Source organism: Mauremys reevesii, linkage group 1 (genome assembly GCF_016161935.1).
Source record: "Mauremys reevesii isolate NIE-2019 linkage group 1, ASM1616193v1, whole genome shotgun sequence".
Taxonomy (NCBI): Eukaryota; Metazoa; Chordata; order Testudines; family Geoemydidae; genus Mauremys; species Mauremys reevesii.
The window spans coordinates 185390795-185410918 of NC_052623.1; positions in this window are offsets into that span (position 1 = coordinate 185390795).

Consider the following 20124-nt stretch of genomic DNA (forward strand, 5'->3'; position numbering starts at 1 on the left):
TGCTGTGATCAATCTGTGAACAATCAAATGAGATCCTCCTCCCTGCATGATTCACAGGGGTTGAGTGTTTGCGTTTTGCTTGACCAGCAGCGAGAAAAGGAGTCATTCACAGGGGTTCAGTGTTTGCTTTGCTTGAGAGAAACGGGGGGAGGGGCAGAGGGGGGAAAGAGAGTATGTTGGATGCAGGCTGTTTGCAGTTAACAGTAAGGGGGTGGGAAAATTTTCTGATTTTGCACAGTGTCAGTTCCAAAAATCCACTCTCTCTTTCCCCCCCGGGTCCCTGTCACACTGCCCCACACCCCCCTCTTTTGAAAAGCACGTTGCTGCCACTTGAATGCTGGGATAGCTGCCCATAATTCATCACTCCCAACAGCGCTGCAAATGCTGCAAATGTGGCCACACTGCAGCGCTGGTAGCTGTGAGTGTGGCCACACACCAGCGCTGGCCCTGCACAGCTGGACGACCAGCCCTGCAAACTACCAGCGCTGCAGATTTGTAAGTGTAGCCATACCCTAAGAAACTACACGAGGTTAGGAGAGGAAAAAGATGGACTAACTGTCCTCCCTCTCATTGACACTTTAAAAAAAAAATCTTATGGTCTACCTAGAAGGAAGAAGGTATTGGTCTATGGGCTATGACTGATAGTTATTAATGATAGATGTACATAACATTAAAGTAAAGGTAAAATGTGCTAAGCAAAAATTTGATTTTTTGCCATAAAAATCTTATATTGTTAAATCAAGAGTCAATACAATATAGAACAGTAAATACATAACTAGCAGAGAGTGGGATGTAGAATTTATAGATGGAATGCTTTCCCCTCCCAGAACAAGTTTTCCAATAATTATGGTAAAGATAGCAGATGGAAAAGTATAATTGGCAACAAAAGGCAATAGAGGTTGAGATGTTATAAACAGAACAGCATTAATAGCAGGCATATACAGAGAAATACAAGTCATTCCTTACGTTAATTAAAAATAATGGTGAAGCAAGAGAAAAAGCATGTGTTAGTTTGGTGTAAATTGGCAATGTTCAGGAACCAGTTGATAGCAAAGTGAATTATACTGGTTAAATGTGAAATTTCAATTAAATTCTCTTTAAGAGGATCTGGAACAATGTTTATTTTACTGGTATCATCCATGATACTCATACACTATTCTTGTTGGACATGTAGGGACAGTTTAAAGATAGATTCATCTATAGGACAACTAAGTATGAAAGAACAGAGAAAACAGTTCATCCAAACCAAAACAATTTTAAATTAATGTACCTATCTTGTAGGATGTGAAAGACCGGGAGGGAAGGTGAAGGTGTGTGATGGATTATATTTCTTTCAATAACAATCAAAAAAGGAAATATGGAAGATATAGATGCAATAATTCCCATTAAAATGGAGCAGATACTACAGAAAAAAATAGTATCTGATTATTTTACATCATCTCACTATGAATCAAAAGGGAAATAGATACATTATTCAGAAATAATCTGTTAAGGTTCCCATATACACTGAAAAATCATAATGGATCCAGCTCATTATAATCAAAACCTGAGTTGGATCTTGTTGACACTGTTCCACTATATATAAATACTTATTCACTGAACGAGAGAGGGAATGAGCATGACTCTATACCCTTGTGATTACGGCATTATCTGAGATGTGGAAGACCCAGGATCGAGTTACCCATTTCCAATAAATATTTACACAGACCAGAACAGTTTCAACAGGAGAGTTTGAAAGAGGCCTGCCCCAGAAAACCCCATAAGCCAGTGGTTGGCTACTCTCTTGGGACAGGGGAGACCTGGATTCAAGTTGCTGCTCCACAACAGCCAGAGTGGGCACTTGAACAGTGTCTCACATCCTGGGTGGATGCTCTAATCCCTATGCTGAAGGTTATAATGGGGACAGCTCCTCCACTTGTGTCTTTTTCATGGGTTCACGTGTGCCCAGAGGACACCTACTGGATTGGGCCCATAGGTGGAGCAACACCTATATCGAGAATCCTGCTAGGGCCTAGGGGGAGTTAGGCAACGAGCTGTTGGACAGTGTCAGGACTGACGAAGCTGTGCGCATACCCAGCCACTGAAATGTAGCCACCTATGGGACTTGAACAGCAGGAACTTATGTGCTTACATAGCAACAGCTGAGCAGGGGTTTTATGAATACCACTGCTGCCTAAATGTTGGTCTTACACACCAAAAGTGGCAGTTAGATGCCTAAGTCTCTTTGTGAATCTGGATCTTGGTAGACATAAACACCTATGCAAAGTGCACTACTTTAAGAGTGTTTCATACTCACTTTGCACAGATGTAAATTTCTACACAAAGTAAAAGGCATTGGGGAATCACAGCCTGGATCTTGGCTAGTCTCCAAGAGGGTGACCACCCTCCTTTGTTTGACCACATTTATCAATGTGCCATACCAGCTATTTTTCAACTTTTCTCTGATATTTTCATTTGGGAATTTTGCCCACAGCACAGTTAGTGCATCTAATTCAAAACTGAAAACTACAAAATAACAAAATGGGTCAATTGGGGTTCTGACAAGATGACAGATGGAGTCAAGTGTCACAAAATCAAATAGAACACATGAAATATGCTCCTTTGAGGTAATTTCTATTGGTGCCTTTTTAATATGTAGTCAAATGAAGAGCAAACCAACTACTATGTTCACTGCCCATTTGACACACAAAATGGCCACCTGCAGATGTATATCTCTTCAACAATTGATATCAAACAAATATTATTCTGTCAAGGATTTAGCACAGTGATGGGCAACCTGTGGCCTGCAGGCTTCATGCAACCCATCAGAGCAATCTGATTGCGGGCTGCAAGACATTTAGCTGATGTTGGCCACCCGCAACTCCCACTGGCCGCTGTTTGCCATTCCCATCCAATGGGAGCTGCAGGAAGTGGCAGGCCACAGGGGCCACTTCCTGCAGCTCTCATTGGCTGGGAATGGTGAACCGTGGCAACTGGGAGCAGTGGGAGCCATCCAGGGCCGGATTAACTCTTTGTGGGCTTGGCTCCAAACATATTTGTGGGCCTCCCCGGGGAATTATTGTAAAAGGGGCCAGGGGCAAAAGCACAGTGAGGCGTGAGCTAGGGTTGGTCCATGGAGCAAGGGAGGGGCCAGGGGTAAACTGCAAGTGCAGTAGGGCTGGGGAGGGGATAAACAAAATCCACCCCTGCCCACATAGAGCGGGTACCTACCTTCTCCCTGGTTCTAGCCCATTCTCTTAGTCTCTCTCTGCACTGAGCTGCCCCTCCTCCAGTGTGACAAAGTGGGAATGTTCTTAATGTTTTCTCTGAATATTATGTGAGTGCCTCGGTTTCCCCTATGCATTTCTTAAATATCTAGGTGGTGGGATAAGGCTGTGTGATTGTTGCAGAGCCCTAGAGGGCAGGTGTGATGCTGTCTGCACAGAGAGGGGTAGGGAACGTACACACTGGGGAAAGAGGCAGGAGAGGGGCTTGGCTGCTGGCAGAGCCTGCCCTGCTGCAGCAGAAGCCGGCAGCACTAAGCTTCTGCCCCCACGGAGGGCGGGGAAGGGACGGAGAAAAATGGGCTGGGCCCGGGCCCCTTTGGACTGTGGGCCTGGCGCCATGGTAAATCTGGTACTGCATGCCTGCAGACAGTCAATATCAGCAGAATGTCTCGCGGCCTGCAATCAGATTACCCTGATGGGTCGCAGGTTGCCTATCACTGATTTAACATGTCATTTGATGGAAAACCATGCCAAAAAATGCCCATAAAAAACCACATATCTTCTCAACAGAAGAATTAGTTATGTCCACTGCCAATCATAAGCATCCAAAATATCAAGAAAAGAATGGCTTGGAGGTAAAAAATAAAAGGAAATATTTGAGATGAGAAGGAAAAGTAGCATACAACAGTATACATATGATGCCAAGCAATTCAATACCAAGAAGCAAATATGATACACAGCATTTTAGTCAGTCATTGAGCAAGAAAAAACGGAAACAGATAGTTTTTGTTTTGCAAAGTAAAAAATACATTTTTCTATGGCTCTAAATGTAGCGGATACTTCTGATTGAGAATATTGCGGATGGGGCAGTCCAGGGGCCTGGGACCTCTGCTGTTGCTAGGGAGGAGGCAGGCAGCGGCACATGGCCTGGGACCCCTGCTGGTGCTGGGGGGAGCCCTCCCCCCGAAGATTAGACCCACCCTGCACCCCAACCCTCTGCCCCAGTCCTGAGCCCCTTCCCACACCCAAACTGCACCAGCAGCGGCTGGTGCGGCTAGCTTAGGGGCTGCCTGATTTGTTCGTGTAGCCCCAGAGCCAGCCATGCCGACCGCTGCAGAAGTCAGAGAGGTCACAGAAAATCACAGAATCTGTAACTTCTGTGACAGACACGCAGCCTTAGTCATGAGCAGTGCTGTCCCCAAGAAAATCCTACTGCTGTAGAGCCCCTGCACACAAACAACCCTTCTGAAAGCTGTGGCTTAACACTATTAGTTATTATTAACTACAAGGTAACCACCTTTCCAGATATCAGTAAGCTCTCCCTAGGTAACTACAGCAACTATCCCTTTGCTTTTATAGTTAATCAGAATAAGTAAAGATGGTTTCTGCCTTCTCGAGGAGATTCAGTACCAAAAATTAACTGATTCTGGGAGCTTATAATTATTTTAAGGAAGTATACTTTCACTATAGGGAGATATGCAGAATTTGTTATCGGTCTAGAATAGATCTGGGCAGAGATCAATCATTCTATTCTGTGGAGGATTTCGAGATTGCAAAAATTGGTTTCACTGAAACTTGGAACAAGCCCCCCGCCCCCAATTTTTTTTTAATTTCTCCCCAAGGCAAGCTCTATTGGGCATTCTGGCTCTCAGACACTTTGCCTGGTGGGTTGCCCTGGAGCCAGGGACTCTGAAAGACTTGAGAGCCCTGAATCTAAGTTTACAAGTTCAGCTGCCCAGGAATGTGGACCCTGGAATCCCAGACTGTAGAAAAGCCAAGAGCCAGGGCTCCCAGCCTCTTGGGTCCCCATCAACCCCTATGTAGCCACATGGCGGCAAAACAGGCAGGTTTTGACATGAGTCTGGCAGTCAGGGTTCTGGCAGAAACCTGGGTTCTGACAGAATTTTCTCAAAATTGTCATGGTCCTGGGGCCTGTTTTGATTTAGATGACTCCATAAATTCCAAGGAAAAATGTTCTGTCAATATGTTTTGACTGACTCTTCTCTAAAACCTTTCAAATTGATTTGGGAAATAGAGTTGCATTTTTGCTTACCATTGGCTCACAGTGCTGTTCTTAGCTGACAAGTAACCCTATAAAAATGGCATTGTCTCAATGAATTCCATACATTTTTCTCAGTTTAAAAGTAAAAAGATGTCTTTTCTGATCACCAGAGCCACAAGCTCACCTTATTCTTTGCCAGTCAAATTGTTTCTCCATCACCACTCATTTTACTCCTCACTACCAGCAATAAAGATTAAAGAATAAAGCAGGCCAAATTATGCTGTGTTTTACCTGAAGATCATGTCAGACAATGTCATAGACCAGATAATATCCTCACCTGTGCAACCTCACTGTCTTCAGTGACATAAGTGCACATCATTCACATTTAGTGAGTTTGCTTGCATGTCATTGAGGGCATAATCTGAAGACCACAGGGTTGCACAGACGTACAGTAACTAAGGGCTTACTTTGCCCCACAGAACATTTGTCATTGGTAAAGATGCACAATAATTTTAAAGGCTAGTCTTTCCATTGTCAAAACTGCCTTTTTGTTTCTTTTATATTTTTGAAAAATATGATTTAGAAATTATGAAGTTATATGTGTTATAAACTGCCTACTGAATATAATGTATTTATTTCACAGTGTGATTCTACTGTGAGAAAAGCTATTGGAGCAGGAAAGGATTTTGCTTGTTTGGATGGAATGTAAAACACTTTAGTGCAAGGATTGGCAACCTTTGGCACGCAGCCCACCAGGGTAAGCCACCTGGCGGGCCAGGCCGGTTTGTTTACCTGCTGTGTCCGCAGGTTTGGCTGATCACAGCTCCCACTGGCTGCGGTTCGCCACTCCAGGCCAATGGGGGCTGTGGGAAGCGGTGGCCAGCACATCCTTCAACATATGCTGCTTCCCGCAGCCCCCATTGGCCTGGAGCGGTGAACCGCAGCGAGTGGGAGCCGTGATCAGCCGAACCTGCGGACGTGGCAGGTAAACAAACCGGCCGGCCCACCAGGGGGCTTACCCTAGTGGGCCCCGTGCCGAAGGTTGCTGATCCCTGCTTTAGTGGCATGTTTTAATGTATACCAGAAAATTAAAAGTAAAGAATGTCCTGCACCTTTAAGGGTAAAAGACAAAATATATACCAGGGCTATCCTCAGCCTAAATACAAAGTAAAGGTACTATAACTTGTGGCCTTCTTCAGCCAAGACCAAAATGAAAGTCTAAAGTGTGTCTTATTTCAAAATATATCCCAAAACATCCTTTCCTCTGCTGTTCTTCTATTTACCGTACTCCCTCATACATTTCTCTCTCATAATCCTTCTGCTGCCAGCTTTATCTTACTCTCCAGAGGTCCCTTTACATAAACTTCTTAGCTTATTAGCCTGTTCTTTCTTTACTTCCTCACAGTCTCCCATCTTCTTCTTTCTTTTCCTGTTCTCTCTTAGGCCAAGTCAGCTTTTTATACACATTGTAATGCTCCTCCTGCTGATTTAACTCTCCTGCTATGCTGACATAATAAAATTACCTGGATGAGAGGCATAGAGCTTTTTGCAATGTAGCTAGAACGACACTGTGTCAGTGTAGACACTACATTGCTTATGTCACCCTGAGAGACTTCCACGAGGTGTCCCACAATGCCCATCATGTCCGCTCTGGTCACCAGTTTGAACTCCACTGCCCTGCAGCCAGGTACACAGGCATGCGCCCCTCTTCCTTTCAAGGCCCAGAAATTTTTGAAATTCTACTTCCTGTTTGTACAGCTCACATTGCATCTGCCCAGCTGTCCATGCTGGCGCCCTGCAGCAAAAGTGCTTCCGCCTATAATACGTCGGACTTGTTGGATCTGCTAGGTCTGTGGGGAGATGTGGTTGTGCAGTCGCAGCTCCACTTTGATACTTACGAGCAGATTGCTCATAGCACGGAGGAGAAGGGGCATGAAAGGGACTCACAACAGTCCCATGCTAAAATCAAGGAGCTGAGGCAGGCGTACCAGAAGGCAAAGGAAGTCAATTGTCAGTCTGGTGCATTGCCAAAGCCATGCTGCTTCTATAAGGACCTGCCTGTCATCCTTGGCAGTGACCGACCTCCACCACCAAGAGCCCCATGGATACTTTGGGGATGGGGAGGCTGGAGGCAATGGCCAGTGGAGTGAATGCCAAAAGCAATCTTGAATTGTTTCTTTCCATGGCACACAGCAGGGCAGACACTACAGTGTCATTATCAGATTTGCAGCTCATGAAATACTATAGGAGCAGCTGTGTTGTGTTCATAATGCTCATCACAAGACTGGAGAGAAGTGCAGGATCCATGCTTTCTGACAGAGATGGTGGTTTACAGGGGCCATTGAAAAGCAGCATGAAATGTAGTCAGGAGCCCATAGAATAATGGGACAGAGAAAACTGCATCATGGGACAGTGAGCTCACCCCCTGGGGCACTGAGATCACTTCCCAGAACTGTCAGTGACAGATGGTGGTGCATTGCACGGGGAGATAGCTACCCATAGTGCACTGCTCTCTCTGTCAGTGCAAGAGCATAAACTGTGGATGAGCTCTACCATCACAAGATGCATGCAAAAGCAATTTAATTACAGCAATAGATGACTGATATATCATAAGTCAACAAAACGGTGTAGTATAGACATACACTTATGATTAACTCATCCCCCGCTTATCTACTGACCCCACCCCCATAGTATATTAAAAGTAAGATAACTCACACAATGTATGACAACCATCATTCTGGCCACTTTGCTTGTACATTGTATCCCTTTCCCCTTCCCATTGCCTTTTTTTTTGTTTTAGTTTTTTAAATGTACTATTTACACTGTACATTCTTCAGAACTGGGTGTGTCTTCATGTTATGTTTGCATTGGACCCAGCATGATAAGACCCTGATCTTGATTGGAGTCTTTCAGCACAACTTGAATAAAGTGAAAGACAGAAAGCCTTCGGGATCAACCTTCAGGTTCCATGTCTTTCTCTCAGAACTTGTAGGAAATCTTCCATCTAGATGGTTTTGATGAGAAAAACAGTTTCTATAAAATCAAAATTTTCCTACAGGAAAATTTTAATTTTGTTGAAATTTTTTATGATTATTGTTTTCCATCAGGAAAATCAAAATAATATTTTGTTTCATTCTGAGTCATTCCAAATCAAAACATTCTAGTTTGTCAATCCAAACTGAGATGTTTTGTTTCAGGTCAGTTCAGCATTAATGTGTGTCTGTTTTAATTGCCATGGTGCCTCATGGGAGTTGTAGTTTGAGTGCCTTCTGCCCCTATTCTCTTCTATGGTATGGACTATATCACTCATTTTGCAGCCTCCCTTCTGGCTGAACAGATCTGGTGCTTCATGGGAGATTTAGTCCAGCTAGGGAGCCTGGCCCAGAGAGGAGATGGGGGAATAAGAGAATTCACATGAAGAACACTGAGCCACAGATTACTGTTGAATCATTTGAAATGAAAAAATTTCAATTTAAGGAATGTTTGAAAGTTTCATTTTTTATCAGAAATGGCAAAAACAAAATGTTCTGTGAAAAACTAGCCCAGCATTTGACTCCAAGTTAACAAACCTGATCCTGAAAAGCAAATTTCAAAATATCTGAATTTTCCTCAAGACAGACATTCCAATTTTTGACCAGCTCTACCTTCAAGAGAACCTACCTCCTTTATTCTTTTTGCAAGACTGAGCCTCCATCACCTCACAAAGCATCACTCTGTTATTCTAGCTGTGACAGTCCCTTATGTTCACTCTTGTTACAAGACTATGATACATTTTGTACAAAGTATGCCTTGAAAACTCATGATGTGCTGATCATTATTGTCCTTGTAAAATGTGTGGCAACCTTGTATGAAAAGTTATGAAATTCTACTGTAGAAGACATGTTCTAAGTCTAAGGAAATAGCTTCAAACCAGTTCCCAGAAAAAAAGGCTAGCCAGCACGTCAGCCAGGTTTCAGCATAATTAAATGGACTATCACATGATTAAGTGTCATTCTTTGGCAGGAAGAATGGTGTGAGTGAGAAATTTACATCTTGGCAATGGAAGAGTTGGAAATTCCCATGGAAACAGATGCCCTGTCTCCTGAACCTCAGCTGAAGATGATGATCAAAGAAAAACAGAGCTATAAGAAAGGAGAACAACATCCCCAAAATATTTCTCCTTTCTCTCTATCCAGAGCAACCACAACACCTGAGGAACAAAAACAGCTTTGAAATGAGAGGGGAAAATCCTGTCTGAAAGGAGTTCAGCCAGTAGGACTGCAAAAGCATGTGGTGAGAGAAATCTTTGCTTTGAATTCAATAGCTTGATAAGTTAGGTATTAGTTTGCATTTTACCTTTTAATTTCTTTGTAACTAATTCTGACTTTTATGCCTCATTACTTGTAATCACTTAAATCTCTCTTTCTGAAGTTAATAAATTTGTTTTATTGCTTTATCTCAACCAATGTGTGTGTTTGTATTGAAATGTTTGGAAAACTGTATTTGAGATAACAAAGTTTGTTCATATCATTTTCTGTTAATGAAATGACAGACTTTCTATGAGCTTCTGTTGTCCAGGAAGGTACTAGGCAGTACAAGACACACATTTCCGGGGACAAGTCTGGGATTGGAAATTTGCTGGTGTCATTCTGCAATATAATTCAGGAGTCACTAGCTAACAGCACTCATATAACTCATCTGGGGGTAATTTACATACTACAGGCTGTGTGTAATCAGGCTAGGAGTGGTTGCTTTCATAGCAAAGTAGTGTAAAAGGCACCCCAAGTTAGAGAATTGAGGAGGCCCAGCTGTCCATCAGTCCAGATTGTATCCTGAGTAATCTCACACTAGTATTCTGAGATTAATTAACTAGCCATATATGGCCTAGTGTGAGTACAATGTAAATCCCATAATTCAGGACAGCCAACAATGGTATTTTCTATTAGCCAGAGGATTCACACATTTCCTACCAATCTGTGCAATGGATCAATAGTACAGCGTATTATAGGACACCATTTAAATCTTGGTGTGAAATCCTGACTCCATTCAATTCCATGAGAATTTTGCTATTGGCTTAAATAGAGCTAGGAATTCACCCTTTATGTTTACTACACCACAATAATTCCTTACCTAATTTGTAGTATACCCTATATTAAAACAGGAATTCCATAAGTACTGCAGTAAATTTGCATGCTCTGAAAGGTAAGTATTACGATAACAATGTAACTCACGATACATGTAAGAAAATTCCACAAAATGAATTTCTTGTCTTTATTTGAATCTTACATCTCATATCAAGAAAACTAAATGTAGTTTATTTGAATGTGCAGTAGCACTGACATTGAAATAAACACACACTCATGCACATTAAAATATGTGCATGTACTGTAAATTCATTTCAATCTTACACTGTCTCTTAAACCTGTTTAATTTGAATGTGTAATCAATCACAGTTGTATCCCCCTCGCCCACCCAAACCACCCATTGAAATTGAATATAAAAAACAATTTTAATACAACAACGTTATGGATGAGAAGTTGAACACCTGAAAAAGATGAAAGTCAAAGATTTTCCACAGCAACAATATTTTAACCATATTACAAGCATATAGAAGCATAAAGCTGAACAGCAAATAGAGCAATATAATAATATACTATGCATGTGAAGGGAATTGAGTTATAGTATTCTGTGGAACATAATTTTCCCAACTTTTTAAATTATTATACTTAATATTCTATTAATGCAGATTTTTTGCGTTGAATTGTAGATGAGTTTATAATGAGGAAATGACTCAGTGATCCCCATTTATGCTACATTGTCTTCTGTGGGATAGGAGAATGGGTTCTCATATATATAGATATGGAAATATATAATTATATCACTGTCCAGTGCTTCTGTTGCTTTTTATTTAAAACTAATTGGTTTTTATTTTATTTTTTAAATATTAACTTGAAGTTGCCAAGGTAGAATTTCTATCAGATAGAGCCAAATTCACCCCCTGAAGAAGATTTGCACAAAGCAAATGCACCATTAAGCCCCTATTTAGAGGACTTATGTGAGATTTAAATAGGGCATAGGCCTTGTGCTACCTGTCTACATAGGGGTGAATTTAACCCATAGTGCAGCTGGCAATAAGTACTCAGGTGAAAAATAATTGATGGATGCTTTGTTTTTTAGGTTGAAACTATACACTGGTGGGTAGGAAAATCCAATATTTTTCTTCTCTTCGATGCTGGGTTAACTGTCAGGGCCGGCTCATGTGTGGCCAGCTTAATGAGTAGACCCAGAGTCGGATATCTGGAATCAGAGTCATGGGCTGATCCTGGATCAGGAACCAGGGGTCAGAGTCAGATGTTGAGGCCAAATAAGGAGATAGAAGGTAAGGCCTAGAAACCAGAAGTCAGGAGCAGGAGACAAAGCTGAGCCAGATATCAGAGCCAGGAGGTAAAGCCAAGGCCAGGAATCAGGGAGCAGAAGGAGAACAAGAAAGTATGATCTGTAGCAGCAGTTGGCTGGGATTCCCCCTAGTTGCACAAACTTCCTGTATCCTCCCCAGGCTTAAGTAGTATGTGCAGACCAATCAGTTATTGGGAACAGCTTGTCAATCAGGTCCTCTGTTGGTGGCAAATCCTGTGGTGCATGGGAGTCATTGAGGCTCATGATCTGCCAAGTGTGTCTGTTGCTGGAGCTAGTAGTGGGTAGTGTAGGGTGACTACAATCCAGGGACAATACAAACCCAGGTTCTAGACCTCCTGCTTCTTATATTCAAACAGCTTTTATAAAAAAGGTGTCTTCATTGTGCAGATGGAAAGCCAAACAATCTTCTTACTCTTTTCCATCCCATGTGCTCCATTCTATACGACACAGGTTTTCCTTTTACAAGTACTGGGTGAAACGCATTCCTGTACAAAGTGTCAGCCCAAGGCCAATGCTTCATTTATGTCCTACTTATATACGTAAAATGAAGTGGCTGGAGAAGGACAGCCAATAGAGCCATTATAGTATGCAATCTCAGAACCATTGTTTATATCATATTTGAGAGACTCAGACATTTTACCCAACTCTGTGTTGACTCTTTGTTGTGCTATAAGACAAGCTAGAATCCAGTGACACTAGCACATGAACATGTTACAATATGTCATATGTATGGTAAGTGAATACACAAGCCCTTTGGCTGCATTGGATTGAAAACAATTGAATTCATTGTCCACTTAAACTGTTTTTTCCATCCTTTTATGTTACAGAACAGCTTTTATTAAAAAAAAGAAAAACAAAAAAAAAGGTGATGCTAAGCAGGCAGAGCACTCACTGATAAATGTTGGAAAACTATAGCTCTCTCAATTCTCAAGATTTCTAGAGAAGACATTTACACTCCTGTTACAAAGTTAAGACATATTCTTGCATCCATTTACTTCAGTGATCATAGGATCAGGTTCTAAATAAATGAATGTTTTATAAAGTCATAAAAATAGGTTATTTTATATTGTCACTTCAATATGCGGAGCTTCATTAGGACAAATGTGAGTGCAGCATGTGTGCACATCACCACTGCAGGTTGCTGAGATACATTTTCTGGTTTATGAAAAACCAGAGATAATAGTTGTGCGAAATCCCACATCAAATGCACAGAGCACAAATTAGCTCTGCCTTTGGGAAAGTCTAAGATGTACATGGATGTTTTTGAAAGATATTCATAATTAGGATTTTTTAATAGACATTCTTTCTTTTCTGCAGGCAGGACATGTATCTTTCCCTGCAAATCAAATCCACCATAATAAATCCACAATAACATTTCTGTAGTTTAACTGTTAAGTTACATTGCTCTAAAGCAAAGTGGAATGGCCATGCAATGGGTTTATGGGGGGAAAAAATCACTGCTTATAATGGGCAAGATGTGAAAAGAAATGTCTGGTCCTTCAGTGTGCTCAATGGCCCTTGCAAGGCCCTGGGTGCCCTCAACTCCCACTGAAGTCACTTACCAACTTGCAAGAGATGCTCAGGACCTTGCAGACTCAGGCTCTGAATTACCTGCAATAGTAGTTTTTACATGAACAACAACAGCCTCTGATATCCCCAGTTTGCGTTCATCAGTCAGTTGTTCTCTGACAAGTGCATATTCAGCATTCAGCTACCAAAATCCCACTCCCAATCCTCCCTATGACTCCTGCCTACACTAGTATAAACAGAGATAAAAGCAAAAGGGAGCAGGGACTGGTGGTTCAGAGGAGTATAGCGCCCCATCCTCCTAAGAGTAAAGAGAGTTCTTTCTCCTCCTTGGATGGGGTGATGAGATCTACCTTTTCTCTTTCAATTTATGTTAGCCAAGGGAGTGTGTCCTCCTTCTGCCCCTCAAAAGAACTCCACCCAAGAGATCAGTCTCTAACAGAGAGACACTCCACCTGCACCAAGCAAGACAGGATTATATCATTCCAGAATATCACCCGTGACAGACTCCTCTCTTCTTTTGTAATAAAGGGATCACTTTGGTAATCTCGCTGCTTCCCCTGGTCATGGCAACACAGGACTGCTCTGGTCAATATACCTTAATCTCATTTCAAATATAATCTATTTCAGGTACATACATAACATCCATTACTTTAGTATCTAAGTGCCTAAAATAAATCCACAATAGATAATACATACAAAACAGGTTTCATGTTACAATATGTGAATTAAGCTGCTACAGAGCAAAATCAGCTTCCTCTGATAAATCTCATTACCAAAAGTCCCCAAACTAGGGTGAACCAGCATTAACACCAGTTAGAACCTTGACCACACCACCAAACAAAGAAACAATGCTGCTATGACCGGGGTCCCAGTTAAGTCCAGCCAGTTAAGTTCACCAATCAGGGTGAACTGCAAAGAATGGGACAGAAACTCCAACGCTGGTGGATATTCCAATACTTAGATTTACCAAGCCAACATAAAACATCTTCTTTATTACCACATTGGTTATTCAGAAGGCCAGAAAAACACAGTTCCCTTAAAGTGATCCAGTCTCAGGCTTCCATCCAAGTACCCAAGTCAAATATGATGAAGATTTCTGAAAATCTTATTTCATCATATTATTTATATTTATATTATTCTACTAATCCCAAAGAATCAGACACATTACCTCCCAGGTTATTGAATATTCCTGATCTTACCCAAATACATTAACTAAACTACAACTTATTAAAAAAAGAAAAGAGAGGGTAAGGTTAAAAGATCAATATACATACAGACAGGAGTTTAATTCTTGAGGTTCAGATACATAGCAGAGATGGTGAGCTTTGTAGTTGCAAAGAGTTCTTTTAGAATTTAGTTCATAGGTTAGAATCCAATGTCCAATATCACCTTCAGGGAGTACAAGCATAACTGGGACCTCAATCTTCCGACTCAAACTTCCCCTGATGAAGCTTAAGCAGATCTAAGATGACAGAATCGGGACCCAATGGTCTTTTATACAGTGTTCTAGCATCTGTAGGGGAAAAATTTGCTAGGGCCTGAACTTTGGTTCAGACCTGAACATTAGTTAAGTTTATTGAAGGAAAAGGAATCTATGGCAAAGGTGAAGGAAAAATACAAAAGCAGAACTACCTATAATCACGAGGCTTATGATTCATAACGGCTCACTAACAGTTTTAGGGGAAGTGAAGCTTGGGAAACCGCAAAGGCAAAATGTGAAAAACAGGAAAGCTTGCTAAGCTATATTCCCTTTTTGGGAGCATATTCCTTTTATGGTAATAAGGTTGGCATGAAAAGTATGTGAGGAATGTATTCCAAATATGGCAATAATGTTGATAAGACAATATGCATTACCTAATTGTGGTTTTACGCTATATAAGCTGCAAGAAAATCTGTAGTTGGGGGGAATTGCCAGTTCACTGGTACCCCCGCCCCCCCGTGCATGCACTAAAAATAAAGAGGCCTCAGGCGATTCTGATCCAAACACACCCCCTGGTCGTTTTTTTTTCCAAGACACATCCAATTGACCACATAGTCCTGGGTAAACAATAGGCTTTTGATGTAACCTTCTGCTTTCTAAACACCACCAGTAATTAGTTACAAAAATTAACATAGGGCAATTTATCCATTAGGCAGTCTATCACAAATTTCAAAGCAACATATAGACAATGACATTATTTCACCCAAGCTTCAACTATATATTAATTGTACTTTTTTGATCTCTGAATCAATAGTTATAGTGACAGACAGGAATTGTCTGTTTACATGGCTAGCTTTTAAGATAAACACTACTAGAATCACTTCTAACTTTTAAGAATATAGGTTTGCATTTCAAATTTGTAGCCTATCTACCATGAATGGCCCTCATTACCATTCACATACCTTTCCAATGTTTATTTTAAAGGAGGGATCTGGGTCATTCAGCCAGCAAGCTGTTTAACCCTTTCTGTCCAGGAGTTATATTTTGTATAAGATTCATTGCAATTATATAACAGTGGTAGCGATACTGATTATATTTTAATCAGACAAACCTAGCTGATTGCTAGGTTTAATTACTATGGAATAAGAGTAGTCACTCCACTTGAAACTGCTAAGAATTGCCCACCAATCTATGTGCAGTGCTAACCCTTATGCCCCAAAACAGGGTTTCCCAGGGAATACCACATAGACATGTCGGACAATATTTTCAAAAATGAATGCCTCCAGTTAGGTTCTTATGGGTGAGATTTTCAAGAGTGATACAGTGATTTAACAGAACAAATCCTATTGACTTTCATTGAGACTTTTGCTCCTAAATCACTCAGGCTGTTTTGGAAATCTCATTCTATTTCCATATTTATGCACGTAAATAAATGGACTGGTTTTCAAAAGTTCTGAGCGCTTAGAAGCTTCCATTGACTTCACTGAAAAACAAGTCACTAATTTTTACACCTAATTATGAATGTAGAAACATAATTACGAACAACTGTTTTTTAAACAAAACTTCACTCACGTTTGGTTATGTGTTTTTTACATAAGAACAGTCAGATTGGGTCAGACTAAAAGTCCGTCTAGCCCAGTATCCTGTCTTCAGACAGTGGCCAATGCCAGGTACTTCAGAGAGAATGAATAGAACAGGTAATCATGAAGTGATCCATTTCCTGTTGCCCATTCCCAGCTTCTGGCTTTTGTTTTTGTTTTTCTCCGTGCACACACACACTTTTCACTTGCAGGAAAACTGCACAGCTCCTCTGTGGAATCATACTTTGATGAGACAATATGTCATGCTACAGAGCAATGAAGTGGCAAATAATCAATTAAGTAAAATGTATCACATTATTTTGTGGAAAATGCACAGCATCCATTATACGCACACACGTGCACACACACACACACACACCATTACAAGAATGTTTAGTATTGTACTGCGAAGCTTATGGAGAAAAGATTCTGTATTGATGATTTCCCTTTCTGTAAAACAAATACTTTTTAAAATCTCACTGATTTTTATTAACACTATAGTTTTGAACACTACCACACATTTTTATTTCTTTTGAATCCTTTCTGTTGTATAATCTCTTCTGTATCAAAGGAAATAATCTAACTCAAATGCAGAAAGCAAAATTTTAATTTGACAAGTGTCAGTTTTACTTTGGTCTTCTCTCTTATCCCAGTTTCAATGTATCTTTAAAATATATATGCAACTCATCTATTGTATTCTCAACCCACTACAGATTGAATTGCTATCACAATTTTATGCTATTATCAACATTCTTTAAGTTTGCTATTTCTGAAATGGTATTTGAAAAATTACCCTGTTTTGATAAGCATTAAACTATATTTCTTAGAAATTTGAATATTCATTAGGTAATTATAACAGATTCCATCTGATTATGGTTTAGAATAGTAATTTTCATTTTTATATAAGACGAATAAAGCATTTTTTATAGCTAAGTACAGTACATTTGAGCTATGGGACATTTCTATAATAGGATCTACAATACTATCTGCCAAATTCAGCTCTCATAATTCTGTAGGAGTTGGAGTCACATAAATTTTTGTGAATTGTCACTGGACATTCTGTTAACTTATAGGATCCAATTCTGTAGCCTCTATTGAGGAAAAACTCCTTATTTAGGTTAATAAATAATTTTGCTTGAGTAAGGACTGCATGTTCATTACGGTCCAATGTTAATAGAAAATTTATTTTATGGTTGATGCTGTCATGGTATATGATTCATAGTACATTTTGAGCAAGAGAAAGTTAACCCCACTACAGACACAAAAAAACAGGCTTTAACACAGCTTGAGTTCCAACTTTGCCTTTTTGTTTACCGAGAGCCAGGCCCTGTCTGCAATTCTATGCAGTTCACAGAGACATCTAGTGGATAAATACTTTATTACAAGTAAACATATCATTGCAGACTTTATCCTTAGTTAGGCAAAACTCTAACTGAATTCAGCAGGAGTATTTAACAGTAAGCTCTAAGCAAGGATTTCAGGATTTGGCCCATATTTATCTAATTGCCATGAGAAGGATTCCCATGAGAAATGTGGGTAGCTGGTGGGACTAGTGAAACTACGAGTGCAATTCCCTGTCATGACCATATTGTATTAGCATGTCTAATAGGTCTTATTTCCTTATTCCCGAATGTCCAAGCTGCATGTTGATCTCTGAAGTATCATTTCTGTTACATATTGAGATTCTGTGTCTTATTGACTTTTGCTATTTTTAATTTCTGCTCCTTTGAATAATTGCATTCAAGGTCTCGGATAGATTATGCACTCAGGACCAAATCTTAGTACCTGGGGCAATGCAGCTCTGTACTACCTCTCATAGTCAACTATGGCTAAATGAAACAATTGAGTCCAAAATAAATCAATAGAAACTTTAAAAAAATGAAGTAAAATTAATGTGAAATAGCTCTGCTTTTAGATATGTAAGGACACAACAGATAACATGAAAGCTATATAGACAAATGCACAAGCACGCTTGCTGATTTCTTTTAATCTGGAGACAAAAGTCCCTCATAAAAATCCCTTGTCAGATTTAGGTTGTGATGTGAGAAACCCAAGTAATTGTCTCACCACTGACAAGTTGCTTTTCTTGTTTACCTTCACTGTACTTTCAGGGGCGGAAAAGTGATAAGAAGATTCTATCTCATGCTTTCAAAACACAAGAAAGAAGTTTGAATTAACACCCACTATTAGAAATCCAGTGTATTGTTTACATTGAATGATTTGGAATGGCTTTTTTCATCATTAGGAAGTATCATTAGGAAGTATCTGAACAATTCATCATTAGGAAGTACCATAATTCCAGCTCTTAATCAGGACTTTTTTAAATGGGGAAAATGCCATTAGACTGATATCAATGAAAAATGGAAAACTATTTTCTGATTTTTCCCCCCACTTCTGTGCAACTCTACTTGCCATATTGTTTCCTCTTTAGTTGCTAATTTGGATTAATTGTGAGCAGCAGAGCCAGAATCAACTATCCTTACTCAGTGGGACTTCTCCAGTAGTGAAATATAACACAGTGTGAACAAGGGTGGCAAAATCTATCCCTTAAGGACAGGATTTTGAGAAGCCCTCTCAATTATTACAGTAATAACTATGTAAAATGAAAATGAATTCATTCCAATACTAGGAAATTCAAATACTACACAATACTCATACATTCTAATATTCATGCTAAATAGCACCTTACTATCTAAGTTTTCCCCATTAAAATCAATGAGACTGCTTTCAGAGTAAGACACTAATCAGTGTAAGGGTGGCAGAGATTTGTCCTGTATACTATTATATTTTCTTGCAGACATTTGAGCCACAAATAAAATCATTATGACATTGTCTAAGTAATTCTCCAGAGAGGAAATCTATACTTACTGAAAATGAGGCAGAAGAATGCTTAGTGCTATATAACTAATCAAGCCATAAATGACATTTTAAACAGAATAGAAAGTGAACATTTGAAGCTATTTTTATGACAGCATTGAAAGCCATGTAGAGAATGTAAGAAACAAATGTAAGATATGTAAACTGTGCCTTAAGGGAGGCAATTATGTGTTGTTGTTACAAGGGAAACCACTCAAGTTATCTGAATTCCCAAACAATATATCCTCACAGAAGAAAAAAAATGAAACGCTTCCCCAATAAAAGATCATGATACAATGTAATAAAATAAATGATGTAACAAGAAAGACACAAACATGTTATTCTTCAAACCTCCTGTGAAAATGCACTCTGAAAAATATTAAAATTGTCAGCCATAATAACACCTTATATTAATATAATTTACAAAACTACAGTCCTGTATACTTGGGCATGCTGTAGTTGCATCTTTAACTTGATTATTGCTTTTGGGAGTGGATTAAATATTTATGTAGGGCACCAAATTTTGTTTTATTTCTTTTACAATCCTTTCAGAGCATGCCTACATAAACTGGTGCTTGGGGTGTTACAGAATTGTAAATCAAACATGAGTATCAACAAATACTCTTTTTACTCAGAAAACACGTTACCATCTAGATTATACAGAGATTCTTCTGTGAACTAAAGTAACAGAAGCCACTTTCTTTTTGATATTCCTATTTCAGCATCAAAAATAGTGAGAGTGTTTGTTTCCAGATCTCTTATATTTTATCTGAAAATAGATAGTGCTTTGATTCACAGTGCAATTATGTCCTATAACTACTCTTTATTTGCACTACTACAAACATGGTACGTTGAAAAGTCATGGACCAAATTCACCACGGTGAAATTGCAATATATTCAAAGGACTTATGCATGGGATGAATTTAACAAGATGGACCCATTCGTGCAATTTGGTGTGCTGCCATTCCATGCTATACCACCAGGTTGTAGGTAGCTTTAATTTCAGGGGTGATCAAGCTAGGAAATACCTGCTTACTGAGTGGGAGAGAATTGTCTGTAATGGCTTCATTGCATTTAAGTAACATTAGCATTAGGCTGTGTCTACATTGGCAATTAAATGACAAAACTTTTGTC